The sequence below is a fragment of the Odocoileus virginianus genome, chromosome 24 (genome assembly GCF_023699985.2).
Source record: "Odocoileus virginianus isolate 20LAN1187 ecotype Illinois chromosome 24, Ovbor_1.2, whole genome shotgun sequence".
In the NCBI taxonomy this organism is placed as follows: domain Eukaryota; kingdom Metazoa; phylum Chordata; class Mammalia; order Artiodactyla; family Cervidae; genus Odocoileus; species Odocoileus virginianus.
The window spans coordinates 40,708,294-40,731,579 of NC_069697.1; the positions used below are offsets into that span (position 1 = coordinate 40,708,294).

At 40.0% G+C, this 23,286-nt stretch overlaps 2 pseudogenes; one reads left to right on the top strand and one right to left on the bottom strand.

Annotated features, from left to right (window-relative positions):
- Positions 1-3,659: 3,659 nt before the first annotated feature.
- Positions 3,660-10,744, bottom strand: LOC139030929 (lysozyme C-1-like; annotated as a pseudogene).
- Positions 10,745-17,891: 7,147 nt separating this feature from the next.
- LOC139029673 (dual specificity testis-specific protein kinase 2 pseudogene) lies at positions 17,892-19,828 on the top strand (annotated as a pseudogene).
- Positions 19,829-23,286: the final 3,458 nt, after the last annotated feature.

Genomic DNA, 23,286 nt, shown 5'->3' on the forward strand with positions numbered 1-23,286 from the left:
TGGTGCTATTCTCTGGTTACTCCCTCAGTCAGCCATTGTCACGGGTCAGTCCTGGGGCTTCTTAGACATATCCTGTCTCTGCATCTGAGCTGTCACTCTTCAAGTCTCTCTCCCCGACCTTGACTCATTCTCCATACACCTTTGGATATCCTTATATGAATAAACCCATATTCTTTCCTGTTGATTCACATCAAGATTGTCCCAGAATCTTGGACACCCCAGCTGTCCTCCTATGGCTGTTCACATAGACTTGAAACCTGGCCCTTGAAACTCTAGAAGCTGCTGTGCTGGAATCATGTGGGACTGTAAAGTAAGAAAACTCTCAGAATTCCCTGGGTAGGGGAATATGCCAAATAATTTCAGAGATTCTTTAAATCAACCAATATTTATTGTTCATCATGTTATAGGCACAGTGCCAGATAGCTGGGATATGGGTGTACACACGGGTAAAGGGGTTCTGTCTATTTCCTGCAAGGACAGCAGCCCAGATGGTGTGTCAGAGATGTAACAGTGTGAAAAGGTGTCCAGATGTGAAAGGAGGGCTCACACAGTGAGGGGTATCAAAGCCTGAGCGGACAGCATCAACTCCACGGTGCGCCAGTGTTGGAAGAATGGTTACAAACAGGCAAATAGATAAAATGTGTGCATGTGCTCACAGTGCACCTTAAGAATATTAAGGACCACGTGTGCCCGGTTTCTCTCTGTCATACAAGGGAGTTACCAACCTGCAAAAGGAAAAACTTAGAATTGACCTTGTGGTGTGAGATTGATATTGGAGATACTATATGAATTCAATTTAAATAGATAAAAATAACATAAATACCTATATCCTCTAGCTCTGACCATTGATGGAGCCTGGGAACAGTGACTCTACTGCCTATAGCTGTTTTTTAAAATATGGGTTCATGGGAGAAATCACTGATTCCAGGCTGAAGTAGGAAAAGAAGATGGTGAGCATTAGAACATCTTACAGCAGGAAAAAGTACCCAAAGAATGATGGGGACAAGTCAAAGTGACATGGCCAAATAAGGGACAATGTGAACCTCAAAATAAATGATAGCCATGGATTATGATACTTAATAATTGGAGTAATGTAGGAATCTGGGAATCCATACTGATATAATAAGTAAAAACATAAATTGACATTTTGATAAGGAAAAAAATTTCTCAAAGTACCTCACCTTCTCCCAAATACCTCACAATAGAGGTGACTTGCAGACATCACCTTAATCAAATGACTAATGAGAACATCATCAGTAATAGATCATTTCAAAACTGAGTGGCACCTGAAAGGGTGCAGCGAGATGAGCACAGCATTACTTCTATGGTATCCCTGCCAAAGATGCATAACTAATCCAACCCAGAGAATATCAGGAAAATCTTGGACCATTTTACACCACAGTTGGTTGAAGTCTTCCAAAGGGTTAAAGCCATAAAAATCAAGGAGGAGGTGAAAAGTGATCAGATTGCAGGAAACGGAAAACCATGACCAATATCACATGTGAATCAGAATTAGACATTTCAATGAAGAAGGACTAACGGGACAATTGATGAAATCGCATAGGATCTGATGATGAGGTGGTCCTGACTTGTCAGTGTTCACTTCCTGATTTGGATGATGTCTTGAGGTCATGTAGGAATTATACACTGATGCATTCAGAGCTACTGCACAGCATGTTGGCAGTATATTCTCAAACTGTTCAGAAAACATAAAAGGCTATCCTGTACTTGCAAACTTGGGGGAAAATTGAGATTATTTCAATGTCTAGAAAAAGGGGAAGGACTCTATTCTTTTGAAAGCTATATTTCCACAAGAAGAGACAGATCAATGAATAAATAAAACATGTCTATCAAATGGTTACAGGCTTGAGTCTTGGGGCACTCCCACAGTTAAAAGCAAACAGCAGAGAAACAGGCAGCCACGAAGAGCTAAGAAGAAACCATCAGTGACACAGGATGTAAAGGAGGAGAAGCTGAGGAAGAAAAAATTTTCTAGATGTAGGAAGTGGTTCACCCTGTCAAATGCTGCTGAGAGATCAAGTAGGATAGGATGAACAGAAATCAGGTGATCACTAGAATCGACCCCAGGGCATCCTGGAGGAGTCAGGCTGGAGCCGTTTTCAGCTGAGTAAGGACAGCTGTCGGATAAAGAATAGATGAAAAGAGAAAGGGAGGTGAGGAGGTGGAGTGAGTGAATATAGACATGTCATCCCAGAAGTGTTGCCGTAAACAAGGGAGTCAAAAATGATGTTGTAGTTGGAGGGTTATATGGAGTCCATGGGGAGTTCTTTCTAAGATGGAATGTACCAGAGCCGTTCGTACAGTGATGGGGGTGAGCCAGCAAAGAGGGAGAAACTCAGGATCAGGAAACACTCAGCCTAAACTGGAGTGGTGAGGGGGCTGTGATGGAGACTACACGTGGAGACTGCCATTGGCAGGGGCAGAGGTCCTTCATCCCAGTGATAAAGGGGAAGGAAGGGAGGGTGGGCCCAGGGAGAGACGTGAGCTCTGATATGGTGGCCAGGAGGGGAGAATTTTGTCTGAGTTGCTTCTGTTCTGTCAGTGTAATGTGAAAAGCCAGGTCATCTACTGAAAGCAGAGTGTGGAAGGCTAGTAATTGGCGTGTGTGCTGGGAATTTGAAAAGAGACAAGTAAATAGTGACAGTCATTTTGGAGAGTGGCAACATCAACACAGGATTGCAGAGAAGTGACTAAGAACACCAGACAGTCTTGAGTGCCCATTTAAGGTTTATGTTTATAAATTAAATTAATTTTATAATTTATATATAAATTAATTTTTATTATTTAATATATCATATTAATATATAATATATATTATATTAATATAAAAATTAATTTTATAAATTAAAACTGAAGGGAATTTCCTGGCAATCTTGTGGTTAGGACTTTGATCTTTCACTGTTGAAGGTGTGGGTTCAATCCCTGGTTGGGGAACTAAGATCCCACAAGCTGATCAGCTCGGCCAAAAAAAAATTATAAGAACTGTCAGCATGCTTATAGATTTTTCTCCAGCAATATCCATCTGTTTGGGTATAGATAAAGATGTTGCAAATATTAAATATCATTTTTTCCCGAATATATACGTATGCATTCTTCAGAGACACTAAATAGCTCTAAACAAAGACAGACAAGGTATGAATTGCAAGGCTTTTAATGAAAATGTCTCTATTTTTTACAGATGCATCATTTCATATCTATGGTTAATTAGCAATTATTTCAATACTGGCAATCACATCTGAATTTAGTCATAATGCACGAATCTCTGATAATAAAATTAAGGAAAAGAAACAGCTCATCTAATCCCTCTTTATATTCCTTCATGATCAGCAAGATGTATAAGTGATCTTTTTTTGATTAAGAACTGAATGTACTAGAGATATATTTGATAATTAAGAGTTTAGACAAATATTTACCAACATTAGTTCTGTTAGCATACTGAATAATATTGTAGGCCTATTAACAAACAGTTAACACACCAGGCAAACATTAAGCCTCTTAGAAGAGGGACCACATGCTCCTGCTTTTATAAAAATATTATTTGTCTGAAGGAATGGTGGTATAATGGTGGTAATCACTCAACTATTACTTCCTTAATGTGAAAAAAAGACAAAATGAGCTGAAGAACGATAACCCCATAGTTACAGGGTGCAACCCTCAACATAACTGCTGACGTCATGGTCTCGACAGTGACTTTTCCAGGCCACCCTGTAAAGAAAGATGAAACATATGGTAATCAGACTTAAACATAGTGATACGGTAATACACATATTCGAATTCTTTGGCAGAACAAAATAGCTTATCAATACATGAAATAGAGACTATAGGCAATTCCACGTATCACTGTTTATTAACTGGAGATATGTATACCAAGGACTTCACATCTCCACCAAGCCTTCACTAGAGCACAGAATGCTGAACACAAATGTTGAGTCCTGTGTTGTTCACAACACAACTGTAGAGTGCATTCCACATTTATTTAATTCCAAAATAATTTCAAGATATGACAAGGAATTGATAGAAGAGAGAGAATTTTAAAACCTCTAGAAATCCCCTAAAATAAACTGAGGAATAACAGAATAAGATTTTGATTCAGTTAAAATAGACTGTTTCTATATAATACATTGTTCAGCATAAATCTAAAGATAATGCTGTTAAAGTGCTGCACTCAATATGTCAGCAAATTTGGAAAACTCAGCAGTGGCCACAGGACTCAAAAAGATCAGTTTTCACTCCAATTCCAAAGTAGGACAGTGCCAAAGAATGTTCAAAATATCATACAATTGTGCTCCTTCCACATTTCCCAGAGCACATTTCCCATGCTGGTAAGGTTATGCTCAGAGTCCTCCAAGCTAGGCTTCAGCACTACGTGAACTGAAACTTCCAGATGTACAAGTTGGGTTTAGAAAAGGCAGAGGAACCAGAGATCAAATTGCCAACATCCATTGGATCATAGAAAAAGCAAGGGAATTTATTAGAAAACATCTACTTCTCTTTGTGGTGACCATAGCTCCCACTGGCTTTCTATATTCCTTTCATTCTCTTCTTGCTTCTCTACTTGGATACTTTCAACTGATCTTTCTTCTAACTCATTGATTCTTTTTTCTTTATCTTTTCCTCAGTCAAGTCTATTGTTGAATCTCTGTAATGAATTTTTCAGTTTACTCATTATATTGTGTAGGTGCTAAGTCGCCTCAGTCGTGTCTGACTCTTTGTGACCCTATGGACTGTAGCCCACCAGGCTCTTCTGTCCATTGGATTCTTCAGGCAAGAACACTGGAGTGGATTGCCATGCCCTCCTCCAGGGGATCTTCTGGACCCAGGGATTGAACCCGAGTCTCTTATATCTCCTGCATTGGCAGGTGGCTTCTTTACCACTAGTGCCACCTGGGAAGCCCATTCATTTATTATTCAGTTTCAAAATATCTTGCTAGTTCTTTTTTTTAAAAAAAAATTTTATATATCTTTATTGTTCTTACTATTTTATTTGTATTGTTTTATTGGTATCATTAAATATTTGAGTTATCTTGTAAAAAAAAAAAAGAAAATATCTACTTCTGCTTCATCGACTATGTTTAAGCCTTTTATGGATATACAAGCAAACTGTGGTATGGATCACAGAAAACTGTAGAAAATTCTTAAAGAGATGGGAATACCAGATCACCTTGCCCGTCTGCTGAGAAACATGTATATGGGTCAAGAAACAACAGTCAGAAACTTACATGGAACAACTCATTGGTTCAAAATTGGGAAATGAGTATGACAAGGCTATATATTGTCATCCTGTTCATTTAACTTATATGCAGCGTATATTATGCAAAATGCTGGGCTGGATGAATCACAGGCTGGAATCAACATTGCCAAGAGAAATATCAACAACCTCAGATAAGCAGATGATACCACTCTAATGGCAGAAAGTGAAGAGGAACTGAAGAGCCTCTTGATGAGTGTGAAAGAAGAGAGTGGAAAAGCTGGTTAAAACTTAGCATTCAAAAAACTAAGATCATGGCATCTGGTCCCATCACTTCATGGCAAATAGAAGGGGAAAAAAGTGGAAGCAGTGACAGATTTTATTTTCTTGTGCTCCAAAATCACTGTGGTTGGTGACTTCAGCCATGAAATTAAAAGACACTTGCTCTTTGCAAGGAAAGCTGTGGCAAGCCTAGATAGTGTATTTAAAACCAAAGACATCACTTTGATGACAAAGGTTCCCATAGTCAAAGCTGTGGTTTTTCCAGTAGTCATGTACAGATGTGACAGTTGGACCATAACGAAGCTGAGTGCCTGAGAACTGATGCTTTTGAACAGTGGCGCTGGAGAAGACTCTCGACAGTCCCTTGGATAGCAAAGAAATCAAACCAGTCAATCCTAAAGGAAATCAGTCCTGAATATTCATTGGAATGACTGATGCTGAAGCTGAAGTTCCAATACTCTGGCCAGGTGTCCTGAAGAGCCGACTCATTGGAAAAGACCCTGATGCTGGGAAAGATTGGAGGCAAAAGAAGGAGGGCACGGCAGAGGATGAGATGCTTGGATAGCTTCACCAACTCAACGGACATGAATTTGAGCAGACTCCAGGAGACAATGAAGGACAGGGAAGCCTGTGTGCTATAGTCCATGGGGTCGCGAAGAGTCAGATAGGACTTACTGACTGAACACACAAACATGGTTGCAATTTTCAGTCCTCAGTAGCATATGTTGGTCTTTGGGAATATATTCCCTTGCTTCTCTCATAATAGTAGGGTAAAACAGCTCTCACCTGGGACTTCCCTGGAGGTCCAGTGGTTAAGACTCCACCCCTCCAATTTTGCAGAAGATCCCTGGTAGTTAGGTAGGAAGCTAAAATCCTGGGTGCCCAAAGGCACTACCAAAAACCCCAGTTCTCCATCCTCCCCTGATCTTTTTGGCCACATCTAATGGCATGTGGTTCCCTGTCCAGCACCCCTTGCATTAGAAGCACAAAGTCTTATCAACCGGATCTCCAGGCAAGTCCCCAGATCTCCTCTTTCGTGCTTAACACATACCATGCTCTGTAACAGGAACTTACATAGTGTTAAGTCCATTATACTTCAAACACAAACATCCAAACAAAATCATAGGAAAGAGGTCAGTATGTGGTTATCATAGGTAGCGGTAGTGGGAGGGGGTGAGGGTGGGGAATTAGATGAAGTCAGTCAAAGGTCTTTCAAACTTCTAGGTATAAGATAGTGAATACTGGGGATGTAATGTATGTGGTGATAAATACAATTAACACTGATATATGTTGTATATGAAGATCGTTAAGAGAGTAAAGCCTGAGACTTTTCATCACACACACAAAGGTTTTCTTCTCTTTCTTTGTATCTATATGACACGACAGATGTTCACTAAACTTACTGTGACAATAATTTCATAGTGTATGTAAGTCAATCATTTTGCTGTACACTTTAAACTTCCACAGTGCTCTATGTCAATTACATCTCAGTAGAACTGGAATAGGGGAGAAAAAACCCCCCAAAACAGAAACAACATACCATGCTGTAATGCCTTGTTCATTGACAATCTGCTTTGCACATGCTACAGCTTTGGTGATGTCATTTTCCCTTAATTCTGAAAAGGAGATGGTAAGAAATGAAGACAACATTCATAGAAATTTCATTATAAGTTTAAGTTCGATCAGCTTTGTTTTCTTAGGCTGAGGAAAGAATGACCAAAATTTTGTTTTTTATGACTCCATGTATCTGTGAATGTTGGGGGAAAACTCTTTCTTTTTCCATCCTATTTGGCATGAAATAAAGCATTCTGTTTCTCATTTACCAAAGTCATTGGAAGCTCTGGAACTATTAACTAATGTGATGGAAGGTTCTCTTTTACTAGGGACCAGAAAATCAAAACAAAACTAAAACAAACAAGCAGAAACCGGTCTAGCAATTTTTTTGCTCAGCAATTCTGTAATTGGAGAAGGAAATGGCAACGCACTCTAATACTCTTGTCTGGAGAATCCCGTGGATGGAGGAGCCTGGTGGGCTATAGGTCATGGGGTTGCAAAGAGTCAGACACGACTGAGTGACTGCACTTTCACTTTCTGTTAATATTAGTGGAAGTTTACCTTAAAGAAATAATAAGAGATGTCCCCAAAGATGTGTGTACAAAATGATTCATAGGGGAAAATAAAAGGGGAATACAGTCTAAGTGCACTAACAGTGTGCATTGGATTGATGAATTATAGAATATATATTTAGTGGAATTTATTCATCTTGATATATAATAAAGATTGGTGTTTGCTGATAATATATTTTGGGGCAATAAAGAGCATATTAAAAGGCAGAAAATTTAGTACAATTTCATTTTTGTTGAACCACATTACTTACATGTTTGTATGTGGGTACAAATGTGCATAATATAGCTTTATATTCATGTACATGAGGGATGTATATTCTGAAAGAAGCTTAATTCCAAAAATTACCAGTATTCATAAATCTCAGGGTAGAGACAATTTTTACTCAATGACTAAAGATTACTGTATAAAAAATATTTTCTATGTAAACTAACTGCATACAAAAGAGTATTCTTAGACTAATTTTTTCTATTAGGAATTTTAGTATGTAAAAATTTAACAATTTTTGCATTAGCTCTCCAATATTTTATGTACTAAAGATTCCATATCTCTATCTTAAAAGGAACTCAGTAGTATATTTATTTCACCCCAGTTCAACAGATCTATAAATTGACTTGTCAGAATGACAATGTTTATACAGGAAATGTACTTTTTGGAGATGCAAGCTAAAGAATTTAGAAATGAAAGGTCATAATTTTCTATTCACTGTGAATAATTCACTTTAAATCACTCAGCCAAAAAACCCATATATATATATAGTTTATATACATAGGATAAATAAATATGACAAAATGTTAATAACTGTTACAGTACATGATGAACATATCGAAGGCTATAATATTAATATTTCTAATTTTCCATATATTTAAAACATTTAATCATAAAAAGTAAAAACAAATTTTTTAAAAGGACCACACATAGTCCTCCTCTTTGGTTAGTTAGTAATCCTTTGTTTTCCAATAGAGCAGGGCAGATTAGAAAAGTACCACATTAATCGAATTACCCTCTCCTCCTCAAACCAGGTAAGTAAGAGGAATGGCATTGTTCTTTACAAGCATCAACAAGTCCAGTTATAATAATATGACAGGTCATTCCAGAAAATCTTGTCAGTTAGCAAACAGCAACATTTTATGATACCAGCTTGTTAGTTTTTTACTTAAGAAATTATGAGGAGGATAATAGAGAGGTTCTAGAAGTTCAGATGGAATTTTTCTAGGTCCCTGATGAACTCCTCAAGACATTTTCATTTGTATTGAACCTCTGTTCTTATAGGTATCATCAGATGGGGCCTGAGCCATCATTCAGCATCACCTTGTCTTACCGCTGCAGGATACATGACAGGCGTCAACTGCGTTGGGGGTCTTGCCATCATCACACCACCATTTGCTGTTGATCTGAAATATCCCATAATCAGTACTTTCACTGCTAGGATTGTAGTTTGTAGCTTTTGTGTTATAACTGCTTTACCATTTGGTCAAACACAACCCTGAAAAAAAAATGTATTATAAACAACAACATAACATGACTTACACTTCATAGCCCCATCAGTTCTATTTAACTAATTCTATTTAGTAACAACTTAATTTATAAGTTTAGTGCTCACCTTCATGTTAAGAATTCCCTTAAGAGAATTATTTTATTAGCAAATCATTTGGTAATACTAATGAAACAAGACAACATATTTTTAAAAACATTAAAATAGCTATTTGTTCCAGTCCTGTTACTCTTCCTCTGCTCCCATCCCTCAGGTAAGATGCAGCCAAGAATAGAAAAATCAACAGATTTGTTGAATGAGTTTGTTCATTATCAGCAGATGTATAAGCTAATGGAAAAATACTTTTATTTTAAAAAATATTTATTAGGAAAAATAAGGAATTTCTGGGAGAAAGAAAATTTCTTATGATACCTAAAGGTAAACTTGGGTATCAAATTAGAATCCAGACAAAGGAATCATAGAATAGAAAAGATTACGTCATCCATCCATCTATCTAGCCATCGGCTCATTCATTCAAAAATAATTATGGAGGGGAAATGTCTGAATTCAATCTGAAAACTATGGTGATGACATTGACAAATATGGACTAAAATACACAGTAACTTTTCTTCAGTGTGCACCTTGAATTCTGTGGAAGAAAATGAAAATTAATTAATGGGCTAGAGTCAGAGCAGGATGCTGAAGCTGAAACTCCAATACTTTGGCCACCTGATGCAAAGAGTTGACTCATTGGAAAAAACCCTGATGCTGGGAGGGATCAGGGGCAGGAGAAGGGGATGACATAGGATGAGATGGCTGGATGGCATCACCAACTTGATGTACATGAGTTTGAGTAAACTCCGGGAGTTGGTGATAAATAGGGAGGCCTGGCGTGCTGTGATTCATGGGGTCGCAAAGAGTCGGACGTGACTAAGCAACTGAACTGAACTGAGAGTCAGAATAGTAAAATATCATTTCATGGTGCATTTCAGGGATCCTTATGTAGATATTAATTGAGAGGAAATAGGTTCCCACTGTCCCTGTTTTGAGAGTTCAGAGTAATTTTTTAAAACTTTGCTGTTAAAAACTCAACATCATGGTAAGGGGGTTAAAAGTGAGAAAAATACTACCTTACTCATGCTTGCAGAACCCAAGTTCCAAACTGAAAATGGCTACAGTTGAACACTTGATAAACACTTGACAACTATATCACAGGTGCCAAAATATTTTTATTGTCAGCCTACTTGTACCACCTGGCAAATTTAGTGGCACTAGACAGGTACAGTCACACCTAACGTGCTTAAAATGATACAGATTTGCACCTCCTATGCCTCAATCCTTCCCCTGGTGCATCGGATTCTAAAGAAATAAGTTGCTGTTTTTAACCACTGTAAATGTACAAACCCTCCAAGAAAGAAAAAAGCCATTCACTCAAAGTCCCTTTCCTATTATTCATCCTCTGTTAGTATCTGTTCCACACCTGGCTACCTATTTGTAAGGAGGAAGAAAAGTTAACTTCAGTCTGCCAGACTGACTCCCTTATAGACATCCAGTCCAAGTTCCTTCAGACTTCTGGCAAGCTTACATCTCTCAAAGACCTTGCCTTGGACAGCAACAGAAAGGAGGAGAAGCCCCAGGATAATGAGAGCCTTCATGTTGACTGAGAAGCCAGATGTCCAGACTGACCAGGGTGAGCTGGACTTGCTATTTAACATCTTTTCACTTCCCTCTCACCACACTGATTCGGTGACTCCACCCTCTGAGATGTGGAAAACAGGGGCAGTTTATTGATCCATGTACTTGAACAGTTTTCTTTCTTATGTTTGAAGAGAGATATTCTGATATCCTAAGAATTAACGTGCAGAAAATAATGAAATGACATTGCATAAAGACATCACTCAGGTAGAATTGGGGTTAGTACTATCGCCTGAAGAGGAACTTCCTCCTATTTTTATGAAGTTGAACAAGTATAAAGAAAAAAAAAACCTGAATGAACATTTTAGTCAGCTGAAAATGAGCTCCCATCTTTAATTAACATGCATTTACATTAAGTGGTTTTTATGTGCCTTCAATAAGTTGTCCTCATCATTTTCACTTAAAATTATTTTATATACACTTTCCCCAAGAACATGACACACGGCCTGTTGTTCTGATTGGTATATAGCACCGCACCATGTTATTCAGTCAGATTCCTATACTCAGTCTTTTGGTGTCTATTGTAAATTCTTAATTAATAAATCAATGTTTTACAATGATAAATAAGCCTCACATGAACAACATTCCTAACTCATTTCTGACTATGCTTTCTTCACATTTCCACGTTAGAACTTAGAGGGTCATTGTGAAGCAAGGAAACTGTATAGTAAACCTACAGAAGAATAACAGAATATGCCATTCCAAAATCTTCCCCTTTGGCCTAAGGATTATTTTGAGCTGAAAAAGCAGATCCTAGACAAGTTCTCTGCCCTCCCCCTATCCTCCTGAGAGCAGAACATAAATTTGTGCATAAATTAATCACCACCAACTTATCAGCCCCAAGACAGCACCAAAAGATTCTACAAAACAGCAATTTGACTTGATATTATCTTTTCCCCCTTTCTAATGTATTTATCATTCCAAAATTTGGAACCCTCAGAAGCTTAGTACTCTTTTCCTCCTTCTAGTCACCCCTCTAAATATATGCTGTTCTTTGGTTAAAATGATCTGTAAATCTAAATTCTAGCCTCCTTTTTGAGTTACTTATCCCTTCTTTTCTCATAAGTATACACGAGATAGTGAAAGTGTTACTCACCCAGTCCTCTCCAATTCTTTGCGCCCCCATGGACTGTCCGTGGGATTTTTCAGGCAAGAATAACTGGAGTGGGTTTCCATTTCCTTCTCCAGGGGATCTTTCTGACCCATGGATGGAACTACTGAGTCTCCATCATTGCAGGCAGATCCTTTACCATCTGAGCTACCAGGGAAGTCCAAGTATACATGAGATGTACATATTAATAAACTTGTTTCCTTTTCTCTTGTTAGTCTGGGTTTTGTTACAGAGCCGCAGCCACAAATGGTAAAGAGTAAAGGGAAACACATGTTTCCTCCTGTGCAGTTTCTAGTGATGAGGATGGGACAGTGAAAGGCTGGAACACTCCATTCTCCCTGGAGACTGCTGTTGAGATATGGGATAAAACAGACCAGCAGAAAATAAGAATTCTTACCATGTCAGTCTTCCAGTTCTCTGTCTAGAGTGCACAGTCACGAGAGGAGGGATAAATCTTGTCCTTGTCCCTTCCTTTCCAAATTCACAGAGGCAGGAGAAAAACATTTGTGAAAATAGATCTTAAATTATGACTCGTGAATTTGGTTTTGGTAATCAACACCTGTGGTTATTGATTCTTAGCCTCCCAGAAGGAGTCATGTTTTCCTTTGTCTCCGTCATTTGTCATAAGGATGAAAAACCATAAGATGAGAATCTCCATTTGTCTGGTTTTGTATCCTGAGAATTTGGCTTTGTAACTAGTGAGAATATTCCCTCTGGCTTCTGCCACTTGTGGGGTGCAGGTTGTCTGTCAGGCTTGCATCAGCAGTTAGCCAGCTGGGAGCCTACCACATGAAGTGACAGGCAGTATTCTCTGTCCAACCATGCCGACTCTCCGGGCAGCTTGTCTTATTAATAGAGTGTCCACATGCATAAGAGGCCTTTATGGCCTCTACCTTCCCTGCTTGGTTTGAGGGGAGAACTGTCAACCCAGTACCATTCTAGTGACATGGGTGAGGAGATCAGTGGTTTTAGGAGTCTCACTTTGTGTGAGACAGAGGTTTCTTCGCCACCTGAGACATGGAAGATCTTTGCTTTCTTCAGCTTTCTCTGGAGAGGCTCCGCATCTCAAGAGGGCTATATTTCTTAAGGGACTCCTCTCACGTCCATGGGTAAGCCCAATTATTGGTTTTAAGTCATAAAAAGACTCGGTGATTTGGAGTCACAATTGAAACAGGTATATTGAAGATTTGAACTTTTATACCTAAAAGGATTTTTAAGAGAGCTCATATTTTAAACAAATGTCCTATTTTTACCAATGGGAAGATCTGATTGAAAAGAAAAAAGAAAGGAAAAAGATAGCTATAGAAGAATACTTTGGTGTGAGGAGAAAAAAACAAAACACATTCTTAACAAGATTAGGAAAAGATCAGAGAATAGATATCTGGACTGCAGAAGTCACTCAAGCAGGTGTAAAATTTACATTAATATAAATAGCCAGGAAAGAGCTTTGACAAAGGTCCAGGAAATGCACAAGAAGGCTTGATGTATTGCCTGTTACTCTATAGCATACCTGACCATTTCCGGACTTTCCTGTATTAGGGGGCTGTGTACAAAAAGTGTTTTTAAAAACAAAGATATTGAACTAGCCTATCCTACTGTTAAAGAAAAGAAAAATGTCATAGGAATTATCCTAGATTTCTGATAACAGGCAAACATGCCCCTGAGTTCCTTCTTAGATAAACCCTACAATTCTTTCTCAGTACTTTGGAAATATCGAGCTTACCACTTCTTTGAACATTAAGATCTAAAGAGATAATTGTTGCCTAAAGCAAACATGGGACTGGAAAATAAAATAGCAAGAGAGACTTTTAAAACAAACTGTTATTTGATATTTCCATAAGCTCCCTTACTCCAGATTTTGTCCACAGCCTCCATAAGATTATCTTTTAAAGGCAAATAAAAATCTTAAAAGTCTTATCCACAAATCTTGGTAAAAGGGGTCAGCCATCTCAGTGGGTAAATTTAACTTGTTCTATCTGCCAGAAACACCGTTTCGATCCAATTACTCTTTTACAGGACTTCCCTGAAGCTTCCCTACAGGGCTTTGGCAGTAATAAAGCTCCCCTGCAACGCAGGAGGCACAGGGTTTCATCCCTGGGTCAGGAAGATCCCCAATAGTAGGAAATGGCAACACACTCCAGGATTCCTGCTGGGAAAATCCCATGGACAGAGGAGCCTGGTGGGATATGGTTCATGGGGTCTCAAAGAGTTGGACACAACTAAAGCGACTGAGCATATTCTTTTATAAGCTATTGAGTTTTGTATTACTGTACCTGAAATGTGACTAAAATGTTTAAATGAAAGTTATAAGATCCCTGTTTGTATCTATCTATATATGTATGTTATGTATATGGGATATTTTTCTCCCTCTTGATATATTCCTAAAAACTTGTGAAAAAGCTCTTTTTAACTGGCTTAAAGAAAATAGAAGCACTTATATAAATTAAGACTAGTCTTGGGATTTCCCTGGTGGTCCAGTTGCTAAGATTCTGAGCTCCCAATGCAAGGGGTTCAGGTTTAGTCCTTGGCCTGGGAACTAGATCCCCCATGCCACAACTAAGACCTGGTGCAGCTGAATAACTGAATAAATATTTTTTGTAATAAATATCTTTTGTAATAAATTAAGCTTTGTCAAATAAGCTTGATAACAAATATGTTGTCTCTACTAGATGCTTGATGTGATAAAATTATAAATTCAATTTCAGAACTGAATTTTTAAAAAATGATTTCTTCAATGTATGTCAATATGATAAGAAAAAAAAACATGTATAAATTTTAAGGTTCTTTGCTTCTGTGATTTTTGCTACTTGCTGGATTTGTCAACAAGAAAAACAACTTTAAACGAAGGTTAATTTTTAGTGTTTCATGAAATTTTCATGACAACTCAAGCATTGAATATGTACATCATTTCCAAAAGAAGAGAAAATACTGAAATATTAATTGCCAAACATATGTTTATCTGCTTTTGACCTCTTATTAGAGAAATGAAGAATATCTGGGTCTGTTAATAACATGCTCTTTTTGCCACTCTAAACAAATGTCCTGAAAAAAGACATATGTCTCTAGAAATTACAAAATGATATATTCCTGGGGATTTCCTAGCAGTCTAGTGGTTAAGAATTGGTGCTTACCCTGCCAGGGACCAGGTTCAATCCTTGGTTGATGAACTAACATCCTGCAAGCCACCCAGCTCAGCCAAAAAATAAATAAATAAAAATTTAAAAGAGCCAATAATATTGAATATGAGGGGTCTAGGAAATGGGGTTCTAATACAGGAGAAAGGAGAAGGTAAATTTTTGAGATGAAGGGAAAAGTATCCCTGTGGACTTCCTGGGGAAAAACTTGAAGATGGCCTGGAATGTGTGAACCCATTGAAAGGAGTTCCACTAATCTGGCCAAGACTTTGGGTAATGAATTAATACACCAATTATTGATTGATTCAAAATTGGGAAAGGAGTACGACACGGCTGTGTATTATTACCTTGTTTATTTGTCTTATATGCAGAATACATCATGGGAAATGCCAGGCTGGATGAATCACAAGCTAGAATCAAGCTTGCCAGAAGAAATAACAACAGCCTCAGATATGCAGATGATAACACTCTAATGGCAGAAAGTGACGAGGAACTAAAGAGCCTCTTGATGAGGACGAAAGAGGAGAGTGAAAAAGCTGGTTAAAACTCAACATTGAAGAAACTAAGATCATGGCCCCAGTTCCATCAGTTCAGTTCAGTCACTCAGTCGTGTCTGACTCTTTGTGACCCCTTGAATCACGGCATGCTCCCTGTCCATCACCAACTCCAGGAGTTTACCCAAACTCATGTCCATCGAGTCAGTGATGCCATCCAATGATCTCATCCTCTGTCATCCCCTTCTCCTCCTGCCCCCAATCCCTCCCAGCATCCAGGGTCTTTTCAACTCTTTGCATGAGGTGGCCAAAGTATTGGAGTTTCAGCTTTAACATCTGTCCTTCCAATGAACACCCAGGACTGATCTCCTTTAGGATGGACTGGTTGGATATCCTTGCTATCCAAAAGACTCTCAAGAGTCTTCTCCAACACCACAGTTCAAAAGCATCAGTTCTTCAGCTCTCAGCTTTCTTTATAGTCCAACTCTCACATCCATACATGACTACTGGAAAAACCACAGCCTTGACGAGATGGACCTTTGTTGGCAAAGTAATGTCTCTGCTTTTTAATATGCTATCTAGGTTGGTTATAACTTTCCTTCCAAGGAGTAAGCGTCTTTTAATTTCATGGCTACAATCACCATCTGCAGTGATTTTGGAGCCCAAAAAAATAAAGTCTGACACTGTTTCCACTGTTTCCCCATCTATTTGCCATGAAGTGATGGGACCAGATGCCATGATCTTAGTTTTCTGAAGGTTGAGCTTTAAGCCAACTTTTTCACTCTCCTCTTTCACTTTCATCAAGAGGCTTTTTAGTTCTTCTTCACTTTCTGCCATAAGGGTGGTGTTGTCTACATATCTGAGGTTATTGATATTTCTCCCGGCAATCTTGATTCCAGCTTGTGCTTCTTCCAGCCCAGCGTTTCTCATGATGTACTCTGCATATAAGTTAAATAAGCAGGGTAACAATATACAGCCTTGACGTACTCCTTTTCCTATTTGGAAGCAGTCTGTTTTTCCATGTCCAGTTCTGTTGCTTCCTGACCTGCAGTTCCATCACTTAAGGGCAAATAGAAGGCAAAAAAACTGGAAGGAGTGACAGATTTTACTTTCTTGGACTCCAAAATCACTGCAGATAGTGTGTGCAGCCATGAAATCAAAAGATGCTTGCTCCTTGGAAGGAAAACGACTACAAACCAGACAGTGTATTCAAAAGCAAAGATGTCACTTTGCCAACAAAGGTCTGTATATTCAGAGCTACGGGTTTTCCTGTCGCCATGTTTGTTATGAGTGTTGGACCATAAAGAAGGCTAAGCATTGAAGAATTGATTCTTTCAAATTGTGATGCTGGAGAAGACTCTTGAGAGTCCCATGGACTGCAATGAGATCAAACCAATCAATCCTAAAGGAAATTAACCCTGAATATTCACTGGAAGAACTGATGCTGAGTGAAGCTGAAGCTCCAGTATTTTGGCCATGTGATGTAAAAAGCTGACTCATTGGAGAAGACCAAAATACTGGGAAAGACCGAAGGCAAAAGGAGAAGGGAGTGGCAGATGATGAGATGGCTAGAAAGCATTATCACTGAATGGCATTAATCTGAGAAAACTCTCAGAGACTGTGGAGACAGAGGAGTCTGGCTTGCGGTCGAGTAGTGTCTCAAGGAGTGAAACACGGCTTAGCAACTGAACAACAACAACGTAATTGTACAGGGGTCTTACTGGTAGGTATTATGTCCATCTTACAGAGAAAAAACTGTGTCCTAGAGAAGATAAATCATCTGTCCAAAGACATATAGCTAGTGAGTGGGAGAGCTAGGATTTAAGATTCAGGTCCTTTAAGATTCCATGGCCCATGGCCAGCCCAGGTTGGGTGCATGAGACAAGTGCTCGGGCCTGGTGCACTGGGAAGACCCAGAGGGATCGGGTGGAGAGGGAGGTGGGAGGAGGGACTGGGATGGGGAATACATGTAAATCCATGGCTGATTCATGTCAGTGTATGACAAAAACCACTGCAATGATGTAATTAGCCTCCAACTAATAAAAATAAATGGGAAAAATAAAAATAAAAAAATAAAAGGGGAGAAGTCCAAAAAAAAAAAGGTTCCATGGCCTTAGAGGCGCTCCCAGCTGCCCTCTTTGCCTCTCCAGCCGGATCATCCTCCTGGCCCCGCCGAACAAGCCGGGGAGCGACCCCCTCTGCGGGGTCATGGCAGTAGCCTCCTCGACCTCCGCCGCCGCTGGCCCCGCCAAGCCGGCTTCTGTGAGAGGGACCCCCACCGTCTCCGCAGGCTAAGAGCCGCTGCCGCCTCCGAGCAGTAAGGGCTACTATGCTCCCTCTTTGCCCCCGCCTCCCCCTCCCGCCCTCGCAGGCACCCCTCTCGCTGTTCAGTCCCGCCTCACTGTCAAGCCAGAAGAGAAGTAAAACTCAACAAAAACTTATTATGTATGGAATTCATTCTTAAAAGAAGAAAAAAGTGATTATTGAAGACTATGGATCGGAGCAAACGGAATTCATTTGCAGGATTTCCTTCACATGTGGAGCGTCTTGAGGATTTTGAAGGAGGTGGTGGAGGGGATGAGAACATGACCCAAGTGGGAAGAATTTGGCCCTCCTCATATCGAGCTCTTATAAGTGCCTTTTCCAGACTGACAAGTTTAGATGACTTCACCTGTGAAAAAATAGGGTCTGGCTTCTTCTCTGAAGTCTTCAAGGTGCGCCACCGAGCTTCCGGCCAGGTGATGGCTCTTGAGATGAACACGTTGAGCAGTAACCGGGCAAAATGCTGAAAGAAGCGCAGCTCATGAATAGACTCTCCCATCCCAACATCCTTAGGTTCATGGGTGTGTGTGTACATCAAGGACAGTTGCATGCACTCACAGAGTATATCAACTCTGGAAACCTGGAACAGTTGCTAGACAGTAACCTGCATTTGCCCTGGACTGTGAGGGTGAAACTGGCTTATGACATAGCAGTGGGCCTCAGCTACCTTCACTTCAAAGGCATTTTCCATCGGGACCTCACCTCTAAGAACTGCCTGATAAAGAGGGATGAAAACGGTTACTCTGCGGTGGTGGCTGACTTTGGCCTGGCTGAGAAGACCCCTGACGTCAGCACGGGAAGTGAGAAGCTAGCTGTGGTGGGCTCACCCTTCTGGATGGCACCTGAGGTTCTCCGAGATGAGCCCTACAATGAAAAGGCGGACGTGTTCTCTTATGGTATCATCCTCTGTGAGATCATCGCCCGCATCCAGGCTGATCCAGACTATCTTCCCCGAACAGAGAATTTCGGGCTAGACTATGATGCTTTCCAGCACATGGTGGGAGACTGTCCCCCTGACTTTCTGCAGCTCACCTTCAGCTGCTGTAATATGGACCCCAAACTACGCCCATCCTTTGTGGAGATTGAGAAGACCTTGGAGGAACTTCTGAGCCGCCTACAGGAGGAAGAGCTGGAGAGGGACAGGAAGCTGCAGCCCACAGCCAAGGGACTCTTGGAGAAAGGACCTGGGGTGAAGCGACCGAGCTTACTGGATGACAAGATACCTCCCAAGTCCCCATGCCCAAGACGTACCATCTGGCTGTCTCGAAGCCAGTCAGACATTTTCTCCAATAAGCCCCCACGTACAGTGAACGTCTTGGATCCCTACTACCAGCCACAACGAGTTGGTGCTGCCCGAGCCCCCAAAATCAACCCTTTGAGTGCTCGCCAGGACTTCAAAGGTGGCAAGATCAAGTTCGTTGACCTGCCCAGCAAGTCTGTCATCTCCCTGGTATTTGACCTGGATGCACCAGGGCCTGGAACGATGCCTATGGCTGACTGGCAGGAGCCCCTGGGCCCACCTGCTCACCGGTAGCGTTCTTTGCCTAGTTCACCTGAGTTCTTGCATCAGGAGGCTTGTCCATTTGTGGGCCGGGAAGAATCACTATCTGATGGGCCCCCACCACGCCTCAGCAGTCACAAGTACAGAGTAAGGGAGATCGCACCATTCCGAGCAACTGCCCAGCCAGCTGCTCCAGCCCATGAGGCCATGGACTGCTCCAACCCTCAGGAAGAAAATGGTTTTGGGCCCAGGCCCCAGGGCATCAGTCCATGCCTTGCAGGTGCCCCTGAGGAGATGGAGGTAGAAGAAGAAAGGCCAAGAGACTCGGCTCCAGTCCCCTCCTCTGTCTCAGGCATGGGCCTGAGGACCCAGGGAGAGCAGGATGGGTGAGCAGAGTTCATCCCCCTCACCTTGGGGACAGACCTTCAGCTGAAGCCACAGGGCCCCCTTGGCGCACAGCCTAGACTCTTCCCGGGGGCCCACAGAACATGCAGGCGAAGCCAAGCCGGACTCATGTGAGGCTCCCACTGCCCAGTGGCTATGTGAGGTGAGGCAGCCACGAGAGGCCTTCCTAGTTAGGGCCAGTGGCTGGTACGAAGCCTCTGAAATCCAGCAAGGAGCTCTGGCTCCCACCGGATCCCCGAGACTTCCCTACAGGACCAGAGGACTCCTAGTTCTAGTGTGAGCTGGCAGGCAGCTATTACCCCAGGTTCTCCTACCCCAGGTCTTTTCTTGCCCTTTCCTGGGGCATATAAGCTAATGGATGGAACCTGGAGCTGACCAGGAGACCATAAAGGGCATGGCTATTTCTCAGACCTAAAGACTGGGGTGCTTCTTGCCAGAATGTCTAAGACACTTGAATAATTGCTGTTTGCACTTACTGTACGACCAGACCATGTCACTACATTTCTATGCAAGGCAAGGCAGAGTGGTGGTCGTGGCTCTCAGCTAACCTATTCAAAGATATTTTCCAGTTGATTAATCTATTTTCATATTTATGAAGGAGTCTTAATGTCCTGCCCTAAAAGACTTCCAACCCTGTAGTTGGGAGTGGGGCTGATTTTGTAGGCCCTAGGGCCTGCTCTGTATATTTGTCAACATGATACACCCAACTGGTTTATATGTGGACTGATTTCTTCCCTTTCTGCTATGGCCGGAGCTATGGGAATAGTCTGTCCTAATAGAAGCGCAATAAGAAATAACCAAAGATGAAGCTGGTCAGATATTTTCATATCTTGTTTCTGTTTTTTTTTTTTTTTGGTAAAACTTTCCCAGGACACTTTGAGATTTAAAAATGAATAAAGTTGGTGTTACAGGTGCAAAAAAAAAAAAAAAAAAAGAGAGAGATTCCATGGCCTTTTCAGTTTACCACATTAACTTGAAGTTGAAGTGAAAGGGAAAGAATTCTATTGCAATGTAATTCTCATCCCTCAACAGGCTATAACTTCTTTGTCTATCACGTGTCTGATTTTGGATCCCAATATAGCTGTGCAAACCCATTTAATGTATTTATTTTTAAGGTGTGTGTTTTCTCTAAGAGGTTGATCTAACACCAGGAATGCCATGGAACAGTTAGAGACTATTTAAATATCAATATCCTTAATATGCACAACTGATAATTGTGGAAAGCTTTGGATTTCTTTGTGCATACCTTCTTTGTATTTTTATTTCTGTTATCTTTAAATGTCCACAGTCAATACAACTAGAACTTAGGCTGGATCTCACATCTTCTTTTCACTTTATGAACAAATATTTGCCTTTCCACATAGACCAAGTTACAAAAATTCTTTCTCAATTTATGTAGCAATTGGGCTATCATCACTGAGAAATTATTTTTCAAACACGTTGTAAAGCATAATCTTGTTTACAAAGTGATGGAAATGTTCCCATTTTAGTTTTCTCTTTCCAGAAGAGTATTCTGATTTCATTTCTCTATTAAGTATGAAAATAGCTTGGCAGTTCCCGTCAAAATTGAAAATGGACTTATTATACAACCCAGCAATCCACTCTTGGGTATTTACCCCAGAGAAATGTCTTCTTTCCTCCTAAGAACTTCTATATTAGTATTCATAGCAACTTTATTCTTAAATAGCCAACACCTGTAAACTATCCACATTTCCTTGAACAAGTAAAAATAAACCCTAAAAGTAGTGAAAAATCATTTAAGACATTGAAATGGTACATTAGAAAATTTTGTTTTATGAAAAAAACACAGTAAAGGAGGAAAAGTGGAACAAAAAAGACATGAGACATGTACAAATAAAATATAAAATCACAGGTGTAAATCCAACTATATCAATAATAACATTAAATGTAAATGGATAAGGGAAGAATGAATACCAATTCTTCACAAACTCTACCAAAAATCAGAAAAGGTACCCAACCCATTTTACAAGGCAAATATCACCCTGATACTAAAATTAAAGAAAGACATCACAAGAACAGAAAGCTAACAGATCAATATTTCTTATGAATATGGATGTAAAAATCCTTGACAAAATACTATCAAACTGAATGTAGCAATACATAAAAAGAATTATATCCTATAAACTAATGGATTTTTCCCAGGAATACTAGCTGATTGAACACCTGAAAATCAGTGTAACACATCACATCAACAGGATAAAAAAAACAGAAACAAAATGATTATCTCAGTAGACATAGAAAACAGCATTGAAAAAAATCCAATATTGTTTCATGATGAAACTACTCAGCAAACTAGAACTAGAAGGGAACATTTTCAGTCTGATAAAAGACATCTATTAAAAAACCTACAGATAAGATTATATTAATGAAGAAAGAGAGGATACTTTTCTTCTATGATTAGGAATAAAACAAAGAAGCCCACTCTCACCACCTCGATTCAACACTGAAAAGTAATAAAAGGCACTCAGATTGGAAAAGAAGGAACACATCTCTATTCACAGATGACATGATCTTTCATGTATTGGGTTGGCCAAAAATGTAGTTCAGGTTTTTCCATAAAGTGTTATGGAAGTTTTTGGCCAACCTGATAGAACATCCTAAGGAACCCATTAAAAAAAAAACCTATTAGAACTAATAACTAAGTTCAGCAAGTTTGCTGGATATAAGAATATATTAAAATTGTTCACAGATAGGTATATCCATTATCTAAGTTGATTTCAGATCATTTTCATCACACCAAAAAGAAATCAGTTTAAAAAAAGGAAACCAGGTATCCTTCAGCTTTCACCCACTGACCCCTAATTCCAGCAGTAGGCAATCACTAGTCTACTTTCTATCTCTATGTACTTCCCTGGGCTGGGTATTTTATATGAATGGAATCATATTATAGGTGGTCCTTTGTGACTGACTTCTTTCACTTAGCATAATTTTTCAAAGTTCATCCTGTATCAGTTCTTGTACTAATCAGCACATGTATCAGAATTTAGTAATTTATGCCTTCTCTTTTACTTAATTAGCCTAATAGAGGTTTATCAAGACAGGTCCTCGTGAAGAGTTCTGACAAAATGTGGTCCACTGGTGGAGAAAATTGCAAACCACACCAGTATCATTGTGAGGATCTCATGAACAGTAGGAAAAGGCAAAAAGATATGACACCAGAAGATGAGTCCCCCCAGGTCACAGGGGTCCAAATATGCTACTGGGGAAGAGTGGAGGGCAATTACTAATGGCTCAAGAAAGAATGAAGGACCTGGGCCGAAGTGGAAACGATGCTCTGTTGTAGATTTGTCTGGTGGTGAAAGTAAAGTCCAACACTGTAAGAATAATATTACATAGGAACCTGGAATGTTAGATCCATGAATCATGGTAAATTGGACATGACCAGCAGGAGATGGCAAGAGTGAACATTGACATTTTAGAAATCAGTGAACTAAAAGGGACTGGAATGGCAAATTTAATTCAGATGACCATTGTATCTACTACTGTGGGCAAGAGTGCCTTAGAAGAAATGGAG